Genomic DNA, 14,561 nt, shown 5'->3' on the forward strand with positions numbered 1-14,561 from the left:
CTCTATAAGTAAGACAGAACATTCCCTATCAGTGTGTTTCTATTTATTAAAAAGAGAAGAAAAGTCCGATTGGGCTCCAAATTGGTACTCATGATCAAGTGGTCAGCATATATATGTGTGTAAATTTGTGTGTTGATAGGGTCAAAGGTTCCTGACTTCTGTCCATTTAGGTTTGAAAAAAGCGATAATACAGGCTTATGGCCTACAAAATGGCTGTTGCTCTTTGGCCATATTAGAGGCAAAAAATATCTGATTTGGCTCAAAATTTGCAATCAAGATCAGAATATCAGTCTATATATGTATGTCAATTTCTGTGTCGATAGGGTCAAAGGTTCCTGACTTATGTCCATTTAGGTTTGAAAAAAGCGATAATACAGGCTTGAGGCCTACAAAATCGCTGTAGTTTTCCAGCCGTTGTAGAGGGAAAACATGTCCGATTTGGCTGAAAATTTGCAATCAAGATCAGATTATCAGTCTATATATGTGTATAAATTTGTGTGTTGATAGGGTGAAAGGTTCCTGTCTTCTGTCCATTTAGGTTGGAAAATAGCGATAAATAGAATAAATTGAAAATAGTTATTTTTTCACTGTAGAGCCTACTGAAGACTTATTTGGCTCATACTTGGCAAATGTGCTTCAAATGTCATTGTTAATTAGTAGCTTCAACAGTTTTGGCATGTTTTAAACTTTGACAGAGTTTTGGCCAAATAACTCTGAAAAGGCTTTCACGTACATGTTTGATCAAGGTTTATGGGCCTCAAATAGTTAAAATGTCAAGATTTTTTTGATAATTATTTACCTACAGGGTCTCAAGATTGCATCAAGACCAAAGTTATTTTGATTGATTATGGACTTAAAGACAAGTTCGAAAAGAGCAATTTTTACTCTTTTGGCCACTGATGAAAATCTTTCCATTTTTGGTAAATACATGTAATTACAAAGTTGTAAAGGCTACAGCAAAGTATACAACTAAAAAAGAATAACAAGCTTAGGCCACTTGTACCTTTAGATATAACTGATTTTCTGCTATAGCGCCCCCTTGAGGCCAATCAACGCCATATTTTAATGGATGATAGAAGGCCCTGAGATACATGTAGGGTATAAGTATCGTCCTGATTGGTCATTGTTTAGCATGTCAAAAGCTTGCTGGAAACTGATTGGCTAATAACGATCGCAAAAATTTGCATATCAAATTTTCCTTCTGTAAAACATTAGGACATAGGCCATAGATGATACATGCCAAAGGAGAGCTTCATAGCTTGTACGGTTCCTGAGAAACAGATTTTTAGCTTTGGCTCCGCCCCCTGGGGGCGTATGTCTACACAGATTGACGGGCTACCTCAGAATCATGTTGGCATCAACGGTCTAAAGTGGCATTAGTGTAGGTTTAAGCATTCAAAAGTTACAGCTGTTAGAGTAAATTTGGGTGTGCCACGGTAAGATTAATTTGCATATGGCGGCCATATTGTTTACAAATTTCACAATTTTTTTGATAATTATTGAGGTTGGGACTCTGCTGAGTTGTTTGACACCAAATATGACCGGATTGGTCAATGACCCTAGGACAAGTTCTCAAAAGTAGGTTTTGCATATTATGCTAAATAGCAAAAAATCTAAGTGGGCGGAGCTTAGTGGTTCTATTGACCTTTTTGATTTGCCATTAACCAAGGAATCATATAATGCAAGAATTTTTGCTCTAGCTATCAGGGCGTGGCAGTTACGAGGCCTAACGCGTTGACCTTCGCCATAGCGCCCCCTTGAGGCCGATCGGGCTCATCTTTTGAATCTGAGTAGCGGTGAGAAGTACTACCATATGACCAAGTCTCAGCCCTGTAGGCCTTACGGTTTCTTCTGCCCGATCACTTCTATGGCAGAAAAAGAATAAGAATAATAATAATAATAATAATAATAATAATAAATATAGCCGCAAGCGGCGATTTACGGGGTTCGAGCGTTACAGGCAAAGTGACCCCTGGAGGCCAGTTAGGCTTAAAACATGTTGCCGGTTGACCGGCATCGCCAAACTGGATGAGGATGACCAGCATGACCGTGAAGACCAAGCTAGATTACCAGCATGACTAATCTGGATGACAAACTTGTTGACCATATTGACCAAGCTGGAAGACCATAATGACCAAACTGGATGACCAGCATGGCAAAGGTGGTTGGCCAGTATGACCAAGCTGGAAGACCACCATTACTATGAGGACAAAGCTGAATGACCAGCAGGACCATAATGACCAATGTAAATGGCCAGCATGACCAAGCTGGATGGCCAGCATAACCAAGCTGGGTGACCAGCGTGACCATAAAGACCATAATGGCAATGCTAGATGAGTGGTGTGAGTAAACTAGTTGAAAAGCATTGATAAATTGAGCTGTAGTGTTCATCAGGTTTTATGTGGTGTCTTACTGCACTCTAGTGGGCATTTGGTGTACCATTAGTGCATGGGCCATAGATGATAATTGGCTAGGATGACCTTGATAGCTTGTATGGTTCTAGAGAAACAGCTATCGAGCATTGGCCCCGCCCCCTGGGGGGGTGTATGTCTACTTGAACTGACAGGGTATCTGAGAATCATGTAATGATCAAAGGACTGAAGTGGTATTAGTGTCAGGTTAAGCATTCAAAAGTTATAAGTGTTAAAAAGTTATTAGTGTCAGGTTAAGCATTCAAAAGTTATAAGTGTTAAAGACATTTTACTGCACCATGGTAGAACTCATTTGCATATGGCGGCCATATTGTTTATAAATGTAAAGATTTTTTAAATAATTATTGAGGAGTAAGCTCTGCTGAACTGTTTGACACCAAACATGTCATGATTGGTCAAGGATCCAAGGACAAGATCTCAAAAGTAGGTTTTGCATATTATGCAAATAAAAAAAAAAAATTAAGTGGGTGGAGCATAAACAAGAATGACCCAGGCGGCTGACCAGCATGAACAAGAAGGATAAATATGTTCAATTAAGCAAGACAAGCAAGATTGAATAAGTTCAGCAGAGCTTTAATTTAGAATAATTCACCTGTAGCTGTTTCACCAAATGACCACCAGAGCGCAGCAAGAGACCACATATAACCTGCTGGAAATCTATCACTCTATCAGAAAGACAGAACATTCCCTATCAGTGTGTTTATATTTATTAAAAAGAGAAGAAAAGTCCGATTGGGCTCCAAATTGGTACTCATGATCAAATGGTCTGTATATACATGTATGTAAATTTGTGTGTTGATAGGGTCAAAGGTTCCTGACTTCTGACCATTTAGGTTTGAAAAAAGTGATAATACAGGCTTATGGCCTACAAAATGGCTGTTGCTCTTTGGCCATATTAGAGGCAAATAATATCTGATTTGGCTCAAAATTTGCAATCAAGATCACAATATCAGTCTATATATGTATGTCAATTTCTGTGTCAATAGGGTCAAAGGTTCCTGACTTCTGTCCATTTAGATTTGAAAAAAGCGATAATACAGGCTTGAGGCCTACAAAATCGCTGTAGTTTTCCAGCCGTTGTAGAGGCAAAACATGTCCGATTTGGCTGAAAATTTGCAATCAAGATCAGATTATCAGTCTATATATGTGTATAAATTTGTGTGTTGATAGGGTGAAAGGTTCCTGTCTTCTGTCCATTTAGGTTGGAAAATAGCGATAAATAGAATAAATTGAAAATAGTTATTTTTTCACTGTAGAGCCTACTGAAGACTTATTTGGCTCATACTTGGCACATGTACTTCAAATGTCATTGTTAATTAGTAGCTTCAACAGTTTTGGCATGTTTTAAACTTTGACAGAGTTTTGGCCAAATAACTCTGAAAAGGCTTTCACGTACATGTTTGATCAAGGTTTATGGGCCTCAAATAGTTAAAATGTCAAGATTTTTTTGATAATTATTTACCTACAGTGTCTCAAGATTGCATCAAGACCAAATTTGTTTTGATTGATTAAGGACTTAAAGACAAGTTCGAAAAGAGCAATTTTTACTCTTTTGGCCACTGATGAAAATCTTTGCATTTTTGGTAAACATATGTAATTACAAAGTTGTAAATGCTACAGCAAAGTATACAACTAAAAAAGAATAACAAGACTAGGCCACTTGTACCTTTAGATATAACTAATTTTCTGCTATAGCGCCCCCTTGAGGCCAATCAACGCCATATTTTAATGGATGATAGAAGGCCCTGAGATACATGTAGGGTATAAGTATCGTCCTGATTGGTCATTGTTTAGCTTGTCAAAAGCTTGCTGGAATCTGATTGGCTAATAACGATTGCAAAAAATTGCATATCAAATTTTCCTTCTGTAAAACATTAGGACATAGGCCATAGATGATACATGCCAAAGGAGAGCTTCATAGCTTGTACGGTTCCTGAGAAACAGATTTTTAGCTTTGGCTCCGCCCCCTGGGGGCGTACGTCTACACAGATTGACGGGCTACCTCAGAATCATGTTGGCATCAAAGTTGTAAAGTGGCATTAGTGTAGGTTTAAGCATTCAAAAGTTACAGCTGTTAGAGTAAATTTGGGTGTGCCACGGTAAGATTAATTTGCATATGGCGGCCATATTGTTTACAAATTTCACAATTTTTTCGATAATTATTGAGGTTGGTACTCTGCTGAGTTGTTTGACACCAAATATGACAGGATTGGTCAATGACCCTAGGACAAGTTCTCAAAAGTAGGTTTTTCATATTATGCTAAATAGCAAAAAATCTAAGTGGGCGGAGCTTAGTGGTTCTATTGACCTTTTTGATTTGCCATTAAGCAAGGAATCATATAATGCAAGAATTTTTGCTCTAGCTATCAGGGCGTGGGAGTTACGAGGCCTAACGCGTTGACCTTCGCCATAGCGCCCCCTTGAGGCCGATCGGGCTCATCTTTTGAATCTGAGTAGCGGTGAGAAGTACTACCATATGACCAAGTCTCAGCCCTGTAGGCCTTACGGTTTCTTCTGCCCGATCACTTCTATGGCAGAAAAAGAATAAGAATAATAATCGGAACAATTACAATAGGGTTTCTAGCACTACGTGCTCGAACCCCTAATAATAATAAATATAGCCGCAAGCGGCGATTTACGGGGTTCGAGCGTTACAGGCAAAGAGGCCCCTGGAGGCCAGTTAGGCTTAAAACATGTTGCTGGTTGACCGGCATCACCAAACTGGATGACCAGCATGGCAAAGGTGTTTGGCCAGTATGACCAAGCTGGATGACCAGCATTGCTATAATGACAAAGCTGAATGACCAGCAGGACCATAATGCCCAATGTGAATGACCAGAATTACCTAGCTGGATGGGCAGCATAACCAAGCTAGGTGACCAGCCTGACCATAAAGATCATAATGACAATGCCAGATGAGTGGTGTGAGTAAACTAGTTGAAATGCATTGATAAATTGTGCTGTAGTGTTCAGCAGGTTTTATGTGGTCTCTTGCTGCACTCTAGTGGGCATTCGGAGAGCCTAGCAGTGAGGCATGACAAGGGCACATATTAATGACCAATAATATCAATAATAGTACATAAGTTTTGACCTGTTTAACATTCAGCCTGTCAAAAGCTTACTGGAATGTGATTGGCTAATAGTGACCACAAAAGTGTCCATATCAAAGTTTCATTTGGTGTACCATTAGTGCATGGGCCATAGATGATAATTGGCAAGGACGACCTTGATAGCTTGTATGGTTCTAGAGAAACAGCTATCGAGCATTGGCTCCGCCCCCTGGGGGGGTGTATGTCTACTTAAACTGACAGGGTATCTGAGAATCATGTAATGATCAAAGGACTGAAGTGGTATTAGTGTCAGGTTAAGCATTCAAAAGTTATAAGTGTTAAAGAGATTTTACTGCACCATGGTAGAACTCATTTACATATGGCGGCCATATTGTTTATAAATGTAAAGATTTTTTTAATAATTATTGAGGAGTAAGCTCTGCTGAACTGTTTGACACCAAACATGTCATGATTGGTCAAGGAGCCAAGGACAAGATCTCAAAAGTAAGTTTTGCATATTATGCAAATTAAAAAAAAATTAAGTGAGTGAAGCCTAAACAAGAATGACCCAGGTGGCGGAGCAGCATGACCAAGAAGGATAAATATGTTCAATTAAGCAAGACAAGCAAGATTGAATAAGTTCAGCAGAGCTTTAATTTAGAATAATTCACCTGTAGCTGTTTCACCAAATGACCACCAGAGCGCAGCAAGAGACCACATATAACCTGCTGGAAATCTATCACTCTATCAGAAAGACAGAACATTCCCTATCAGTGTGTTTCTATTTATTAAAAAGAGAAGAAAAGTCCGATTGAGCTCCAAATTGGTACTCATGATCAAGTGGTCTGTATATACATGTATGTAAATTTGTGTGTTGATAGGGTCAAAGGTTCCTGACTTCTGACCATTTAGGTTTGAAAAAAGTGATAATACAGGCTTATGGCCTACAAAAAGGCTGTTGCTCTTTGGCCATATTAGAGGCAAAAAATATCTGATTTGGCTAAAAATTTGCAATCAAGATCACAATATCAGTCTATATATGTATGTCAATTTCTGTGTCAATAGGGTCAAAGGTTCCTGACTTCTGTTCTTTTAGATTTGAAAAAAGCGATAATACAGGCTTGAGGCCTACAAAATCGCTGTCGTTTTCCAGCCGTTGTAGAGGCAAAACATGTCCATGAAAATTTGCAATCAAGATCAGATTATCAGTCTATATACGTGTATAAATTTGTGTGTTGATAGGGTGAAAGGTTCCTGTCTTCTGTCCATTTAGGTTGGAAAATAGCGATAAATAGAATAAATTGAAAATAGTTATTTTTTCACTGTAGAGCCTACTGACGACTTATTTGGCTCATACTTGGCACATGTACTTCAAATGTCATTGTTAATTAGTAGCTTCAACAGTTTTGGCATGTTTTAAACTTTGACAGAGTTTTGGCCAAATAACTCTGAAAAGGCTTTCACGTACATGTTTGATCAAGGTTTATGGGCCTCAAGTAGTTAAAATGTCAAGATTTTTTTGATAATTATTTACCTACAGGGTCTCAAGATTGCATCAAGACCAAATTTGTTTTGATTGTTTAAGGACTTAAAGACAAGTTCGAAAAGAGCAATTTTTACTCTTTTGGCCACTGATGAAAATCTTTGCATTTTTGGTAAACATATGTAATTACAAAGTTGTAAAGGCTACAGCAAAGTATACAACTAAAAAAGAATAACAAGCCTAGGCCACTTGTACCTTTAGATATAACTGATTTTCTGCTATAGCGCCCCCTTGAGGCCAATCAACGCCATATTTTAATGGATGATAGAAGGCCCTGAGATACATGTAGGGTATGAGTATCGTCCTGATTGGTCATTGTTTAGCCTGTCAAAAGCTTGCTGGAAACTGATTGGCTAATAACGATCGCAAAAATTTGCATATCAAATTTTCCTTCTGTAAAACATTAGGACATAGGCCATAGATGATACATGCCAAAGGAGAGCTTGATAGCTTGCACGGTTCCTGAGAAACAGATTTTTAGCTTTGGCTCCGCCCCCTGGGGGTGTATGTCTACACCGATTGACAGGCTACCTCAGAATAATGTAAGGATCAAAGGTCTAAAGTGGCATTAGTGTCGGTTTAAGCAGTCAAAAGTTACAGCTGTTAGAGTAAATTTGGGTGTGCCACGGTAAGAGTAATTTAAATATGGCGGCCATATTGTTCACAAATTTCAAGATTTTTTTGATAATTATTGAGGTTGGGACTCTGCTAAGTTGTTTGACACCAAATATGATAGGATGGGTCAATGCCCCTAGAACAAGTTCTCAAAAGTAGGTTTTGCATATTATGCTAAATAGCAAAAAATCTAAGTGGGCGGAGCTTAGTGGTTCTATTGACCTTTTTGATTTGCCATAAACCAAGGAATCATAAAACGAAAGAATTTTTCGTCTAGCTATAAGGGCGTGGGAGTAACGAGGCAAAACGCGTTTTGCTTCGCCATAGCGCCCCCTTGAGGCCGTTCGGGCTCATCTTTTGAATCTGAGTAGCGGTGAGAAGTACTACCATATGACCAAGTCTCAGCTCTGTAGACCTTACAGTTTCTTCTGCCCAATCACTTCTATGGCAGAAAAAGAATAAGAATAATAATAATCAGAACAATTACAATAGGGCTTCTAGCACTACGTGCTCGAACCCCTAATAAATATAGCCGCAAGCGGCGATTTACGGGGTTCGAGCGTTACAGGCAAAGAGACCCCTGGAGGCCAGTTAGGCTTAAAACATGTTGCCGGTTGACCGGCATCGCCAAACTGGATGAGGATGACCAGCATGACCGTGAAGATTACCAGCATGACTAATCTGGATGACAAACTTGTTGACCATATTGACCAAGCTGGAAGACCATAATGACCAAACTGGATGACCAGCATGGCAAAGGTGGTTGGCCAGTATGACCAAGCTGGAAGACCACCATTACTATGAGGACAAAGCTGAATGACCAGCAGGACCATAATGACCAATGTGAATGGCCAGCATGACCAAGCTGGATGGCCAGCATAACCAAGCTGGGTGACCAGCGTGACCATAAAGACCATAATGGCAATGCTAGATGAGTGGTGTGACTAAACTAGTTGAAAAGCATTGATAAATTGAGCTGTAGTGTTCATCAGGTTTTATGTGGTGTCTTACTGCACTCTAGTGGGCATTTGGTGAAACAAATTCAGTTCTTAAATTGAAAAAACACAAGGCATAAAAAGGGCATATAAATAACCCGTATATAGTATATAAGTTTTGACCTGATTAACATTTCGCCTGTTAAAAGCTTGCTGGAATGTGATTGGCTAATAGTGACCACAAAAGTGTCCATATCAAATTTTCATTTGGTGTACCATTAGTGCATGGGCCATAGATGATAATTGGCTAGGATGACCTTGATAGCTTGTATGGTTCTAGAGAAACAGCTATCGAGCATTGGCCCCGCCCCCTGGGGGTGTATGTCTACTTAAACTGACAGGGTATCTGAGAATCATGTAATGATCAAAGGACTGAAGTGGTATTAGTGTCAGGTTAAGCATTCAATAGTTATAAGTGTTAAAGACATTTTACTGCACCATGGTAGAACTCATTTGCATATGGCGGCCATATTGTTTATAAATGTAAAGATTTTTTAAATAATTATTGAGGAGTAAGCTCTGCTGAACTGTTTGACACCAAACATGTCATGATTGGTCAAGAATCCAAGGACAAGATCTCAAAAGTAGGTTTTGCATATTATGCAAATTAAAAAAAAAATTAAGTGGGTGGAGCATAAACAAGAATGACCCAGGCGGCTGACCATCATGAACAAGAAGGATAAATATGTTCAATTAAGCAAGACAAGCAAGATTGAATAAGTTCAGCAGAGCTTTAATTTAGAATAATTCAACTGTAACTGTTTCACCAAATGACCACCAGAGCGCAGCAAGAGACCACATATAACCTGCTGGAAATCTATCACTCTATCAGAAAGACAGAACATTCCCTATCAGTGTGTTTCTATTTATTAAAAAGAGAAGAAAAGTCCGATTGGGCTCCAAATTGGTACTCATGATCAAGTGGTCTGTATATACATGTATGTAAATTTGTGTGTTGATAGGGTCAAAAGTTCCTGACTTCTGACCATTTAGGTTTGAAAAAAGTGATAATACAGGCTTATGGCCTACAAAATGGCTGTTGCTCTTTGGCCATATTAGAGGCAAAAAATATCTGATTTGGCTCAAAATTTGTAATCAAGATCACAATATCAGTCTATATATGTATGTCAATTTCTGTGTCAATAGGGTCAAAGGTTCCTGACTTCTGTCAATTTAGATTTGAAAAAAGCGATAATACAGGCTTGAGGCCTACAAAATCGCTGTAGTTTTCCAGCCGTTGTAGAGGCAAAACATGTCCGATTTGGCTGAAAATTTGCAATCAAGATCAGATTATCAGTCTATATATGTGTATAAATTTGTGTGTTGATAGGGTGAAAGGTTCCTGTCTTCTGTCCATTTAGGTTGGAAAATAGCGATAAATAGAATAAATTGAAAATAGTTATTTTTTCACTGTAGAGCCTACTGAAGACTTATTTGGCTCATACTTGGCACATGTACTTCAAATGTCATTGTTAATTAGTAGCTTCAACAGTTTTGGCATGTTTTAAACTTTGACAGAGTTTTGGCCAAATAACTCTGAAAAGGCTTTCACGTACATGTTTGATCAAGGTTTATGGGCCTCAAATAGTTAAAATGTCAAGAGTTTTTTTGATAATTATTTACCTACAGGGTCTCAAGATTGCATCAAGACCAAATTTGTTTTGATTGATTAAGGACTTAAAGACAAGTTCGAAAAGAGCAATTTTTACTCTTTTGGCCACTGATGAAAATCTTTGCATTTTTGGTAAACACATGTAATAACAAAGTTGTAAAGGCTACAGCAAAGTATACAACTGAAAAAGACTAACAAGCCTAGGCCACTTGTACCTTTAGATATAACTGATTTTCTGCTATAGCGCCCCCTTGAGGCCAATCAACGCCATATTTTAATGGATGATAGAAGGCCCTAATATACATGTAGGGTATAAGTATCGTCCTGATTGGTTATTGTTTAGCATGTCAAAAGCTTGCTTGAACCTGATTGGCTAATAACGATCGCAAAAATTTGCATATCAAATTTTCCTTCTGTAAAACATTAGGACATAGGCCATAGATGATACATGCCAAAGGAGAGCTTCATAGCTTGTATGGTTCCTGAGAAACAGATTTTTAGCTTTGGCTCCGCCCCCTGGGGGCGTATGTCTACACAGATTGACATGCTACCTCAGAATCATGTTGGCATCAAAGTCGTAAAGTGGCATTAGTGTAGGTTTAAGCATTCAAAAGTTACAGCTGTTAGAGTAAATTTGGGTGTGCCACGGTAAGATTAATTTGCATATGGCGGCCATATTGTTTAAAAATTTCTCAATTTTTTCGATAATTATTAAGGATGGGACTCTGCTGAGTTGTTTGACACCAAATATGACAGGATTGGTCAATGACCCTAGGACAAGTTCTCAAAAGTAGGTTTTGCATATTATGCTAAATAGCAAAAAATCTAAGTGGGCGGAGCTTAGTGGTTCTATTGACCTTTTTGATTTGCCATTAACAAAGGAATCATATAATGCAAGAATTTTTGCTCTAGCTATCAGGGCGTAGGAGTTACGAGGCCAAACGCGTTGACATTCGCCATAGCGCCCCCTTGAGGCCGATCGGGCTCATCTTTTGAATCTGAGTAGCGGTGAGAAGTACTACCATATGACCAAGTCTCAGCCCTGTAGGCCTTACGGTTTCTTCTGCCCAATCACTTCTATGGCAGAAAAAGAATAAGAACTATAATAAATATAGCCGCAAGCGGCGATTTACGGGGTTCGAGCGTTACAGGCAAAGAGACCCCTGGAGGCCAGTTAGGCTTAAAACATGTTGCCGGTTGACCGGCATCGCCAAACTGGATGAGGATGACCAGCATGACCGTGAAGACCAAGCTAGATTACCAGCATGACTAATCTGGATGACAAACTTGTTGACCATATTGACCAAGCTGGAAGACCATAATGACCAAACTGGATGACCAGCATGGCAAAGGTGGTTGGCCAGTATGACCAAGCTGGAAGACCACCATTACTATGAGGACAAAGCTGAATGACCAGCAGGACCATAATGACCAATGTGAATGGCCAGCATGACCAAGCTGGATGGCCAGCATAACCAAGCTGGGTGACCAGCGTGACCATAAAGACCATAATGGCAATGCTAGATGAGTGGTGTGAGTAAACTAGTTGAAAAGCATTGATAAATTGAGCTGTAGTGTTCATCAGGTTTTATGTGGTGTCTTACTGCACTCTAGTGGGCATTTGGTGAAACAAATTCAGTTCTTAAATTGAAAAAACACAAGGCATAAAAAGGGCATATAAATAACCCGTATATAGTATATAAGTTTTGACCTGATTAACATTCCGCCTGTTAAAAGCTTGCTGGAATGTGATTGGCTAATAGTGACCACAAAAGTGTCCATATCAAATTTTCATTTGGTGTACCATTAGTGCATGGGCCATAGATGATAATTGGCAAGGATGACCTTGATAGCTTGTATGGTTCTAGAGAAACAGCTATCGAGCATTGGCCCCGCCCCCTGGGGGTGTATGTCTACTTAAACTGACAGGGTATCTGAGAATCATGTAATGATCAAAGGACTGAAGTGGTATTAGTGTCAGGTTAAGCATTCAAAAGTTATAAGTGTTAAAGACATTTTACTGCACCATGGTAGAACTCATTTGCATATGGCGGCCATATTGTTTATAAATGTAAAGATTTTTTTAATAATTATTGAGGAGTAAGCTCTGCTGAACTGTTTGACACCAAACATGTCATGATTGGTCAAGGAGGCAAAGACAAGATCTCAAAAGTAGGTTTTGCATATTATGCAAATTAAAAAAAAATTAAGTGGGTGGAGCATAAATAAGAATGACTCAGGTGGCTGACTAGCATGACCAAGAAGGATAAATATGTTCAATTAAGTAAGACAAAAACGATTAAATAAGTTCAGCAGAGCTTTAATTTAGAATAATTCAAATGTGGCTGTTTCACCAAATGACCACCAGAGCGCAGCAAGAGACCACATATAACCTGCTGGAAATCTATCACTCTATAAGTAAGACAGAACATTCCCTATCAGTGTGTTTCTATTTATTAAAAAGAGAAGAAAAGTCCGATTGGGCTCCAAATTGGTACTCATGATCAAGTGGTCTGTATATACATGTATGTAAATTTGTGTGTTGATAGGGTCAAAGGTTCCTGACTTCTGTCCATTTAGGTTTGAAAAAAGCGATAATACAGGCTTATGGCCTACAAAATGGCTGTTGCTCTTTGGCCATATTAGAGGCAAAAAATATCTGATTTGGCTCAAAATTTGCAATCAAGATCACAATATCAGTCTATATATGTATGTCAATTTCTGTGTCAATAGGGTCAAAGGTTCCTGACTTCTGTCCATTTAGGTTTGAAAAAAGCGATAATACAGGCTTGAGGCCTACAAAATCGCTGTAGTTTTCCAGCCGTTGTAGAGGCAAAACATGTCCGATTTGGCTGAAAATTTGCAATCAAGATCAGATTATCAGTCTATATATGTGTATAAATTTGTGTGTTGATAGGGTGAAAGGTTCCTGTCTTCTGTCCATTTAGGTTGGAAAATAGCGATAAATAGAATAAATTGAAAATATTTATTTTTTCACTGTAGAGCCTACTGAAGACTTATTTGGCTCATACTTGGCACATGTACTTCAAATGTCATTGTTAATTAGTAGCTTCAACAGTTTTGGCATGTTTTAAACTTTGACAGAGTTTTGGCCAAATAACTGTGAAAAGGCTTTCACGTACATGTTTGATCAAGGTTTATGGGCCTCAAATAGTTAAAATGTCAAGATTTTTTTGATAATTATTTACCTACAGGGTCTCAAGATTGCATCAAGATCAAATTTGTTTTGATTGATTAAGGACTTAAAGACAAGTTCGAAAAGAGCAATTTTTACTCTTTTGCCAACTGATGAAAATCTTTGCATTTTTTGTAAACACATGTAATTACAAAGTTGTAAAGGCTACAGCAAAGTATACAAATAAAAAAGAATAACAAGCCTAGGCCACTTGTACCTTTAGATATAACTGATTTTCTGCTATAGCGCCCCCTTGAGGCCAATCAATGCCATATTTTAATGGATGATAGAAGGCCCTGAGATACATGTAGGGTATAAGTATCGTCCTGATTGGTCATTGTTTAGCCTGTCAAAAGCTTGCTGGAATCTGATTGGCTAATAACGATCGCAAAAATTTGCATATCAAATTTTCCTTCTGTAAAACATTAGGACATAGGCCATAGATGATACTTGCCAAAGGAGAGCTTCATAGCTTGTACGGTTCCTGAGAAACAGATTTTTAGCTTTGGCTCCGCCCCCTGGGGGCGTATGTCTACACAGATTGACATGCTACCTCAGAATCATGTTGGCATCGTAGGTCTAAAGTGGCATTAGTGTCGGTTTAAGCATTCAAAAGTTACAGCTGTTAAAGTAAATTTGGGTGTGCCACGGTAAGATTAATTTGCATATGGCGGCCATATTTTTTGCAAATTTCAAGATTTTTTTAATAATTATTGAGGTTGGGACTCTGCTGAGTTGTTTGACACCAAACATGTCAGGATTGGTCAATGAGTTTAGGACAAGTTCTCAAAAGTAGGTTTTGCATATTATGCTAAATAGCAAAAAATCTAAGTGGGCGGAGCTTAGTGGTTCTATTGACCTTTTTGATTTGCCATTAACCAAGGAATCATATAATGCAAGAATTTTTGCTCTAGCTATCAGGGCGTAGGAGTTACGAGGCCAAACGCGTTGACCTTCGTCATAGCGCCCCCTTGAGGCCGATCGGGCTCATCTTTTGAATCTGAGTAGCGGTGAGAAGTACTACCATATGACCAAGTCTCAGCCCTGTAGGCCTTACGGTTTCTTCTGCCCAATCACTTCTATGGCAGAAAAAGAATAAGAACTATAATAATAATAAT

At 38.7% G+C, this 14,561-nt stretch overlaps 1 long non-coding RNA gene across 1 annotated transcript; it reads right to left on the reverse strand.

Moving 5' to 3' along the window:
* Positions 1-520: 520 nt before the first annotated feature.
* LOC125802159 (uncharacterized) lies at positions 521-11,375 on the reverse strand. Its single transcript, XR_007439103.1, has 2 exons — positions 10,799-11,375; positions 521-1,339 (listed from the first exon to the last, which is right to left on the reverse strand). It is a non-coding gene; the product is annotated as an uncharacterized LOC125802159 (long non-coding RNA).
* Positions 11,376-14,561: the final 3,186 nt, after the last annotated feature.

The sequence above is a fragment of the Astyanax mexicanus genome, chromosome 1 (genome assembly GCF_023375975.1).
Source record: "Astyanax mexicanus isolate ESR-SI-001 chromosome 1, AstMex3_surface, whole genome shotgun sequence".
Classification (NCBI taxonomy): Eukaryota; Metazoa; Chordata; class Actinopteri; order Characiformes; family Acestrorhamphidae; genus Astyanax; species Astyanax mexicanus.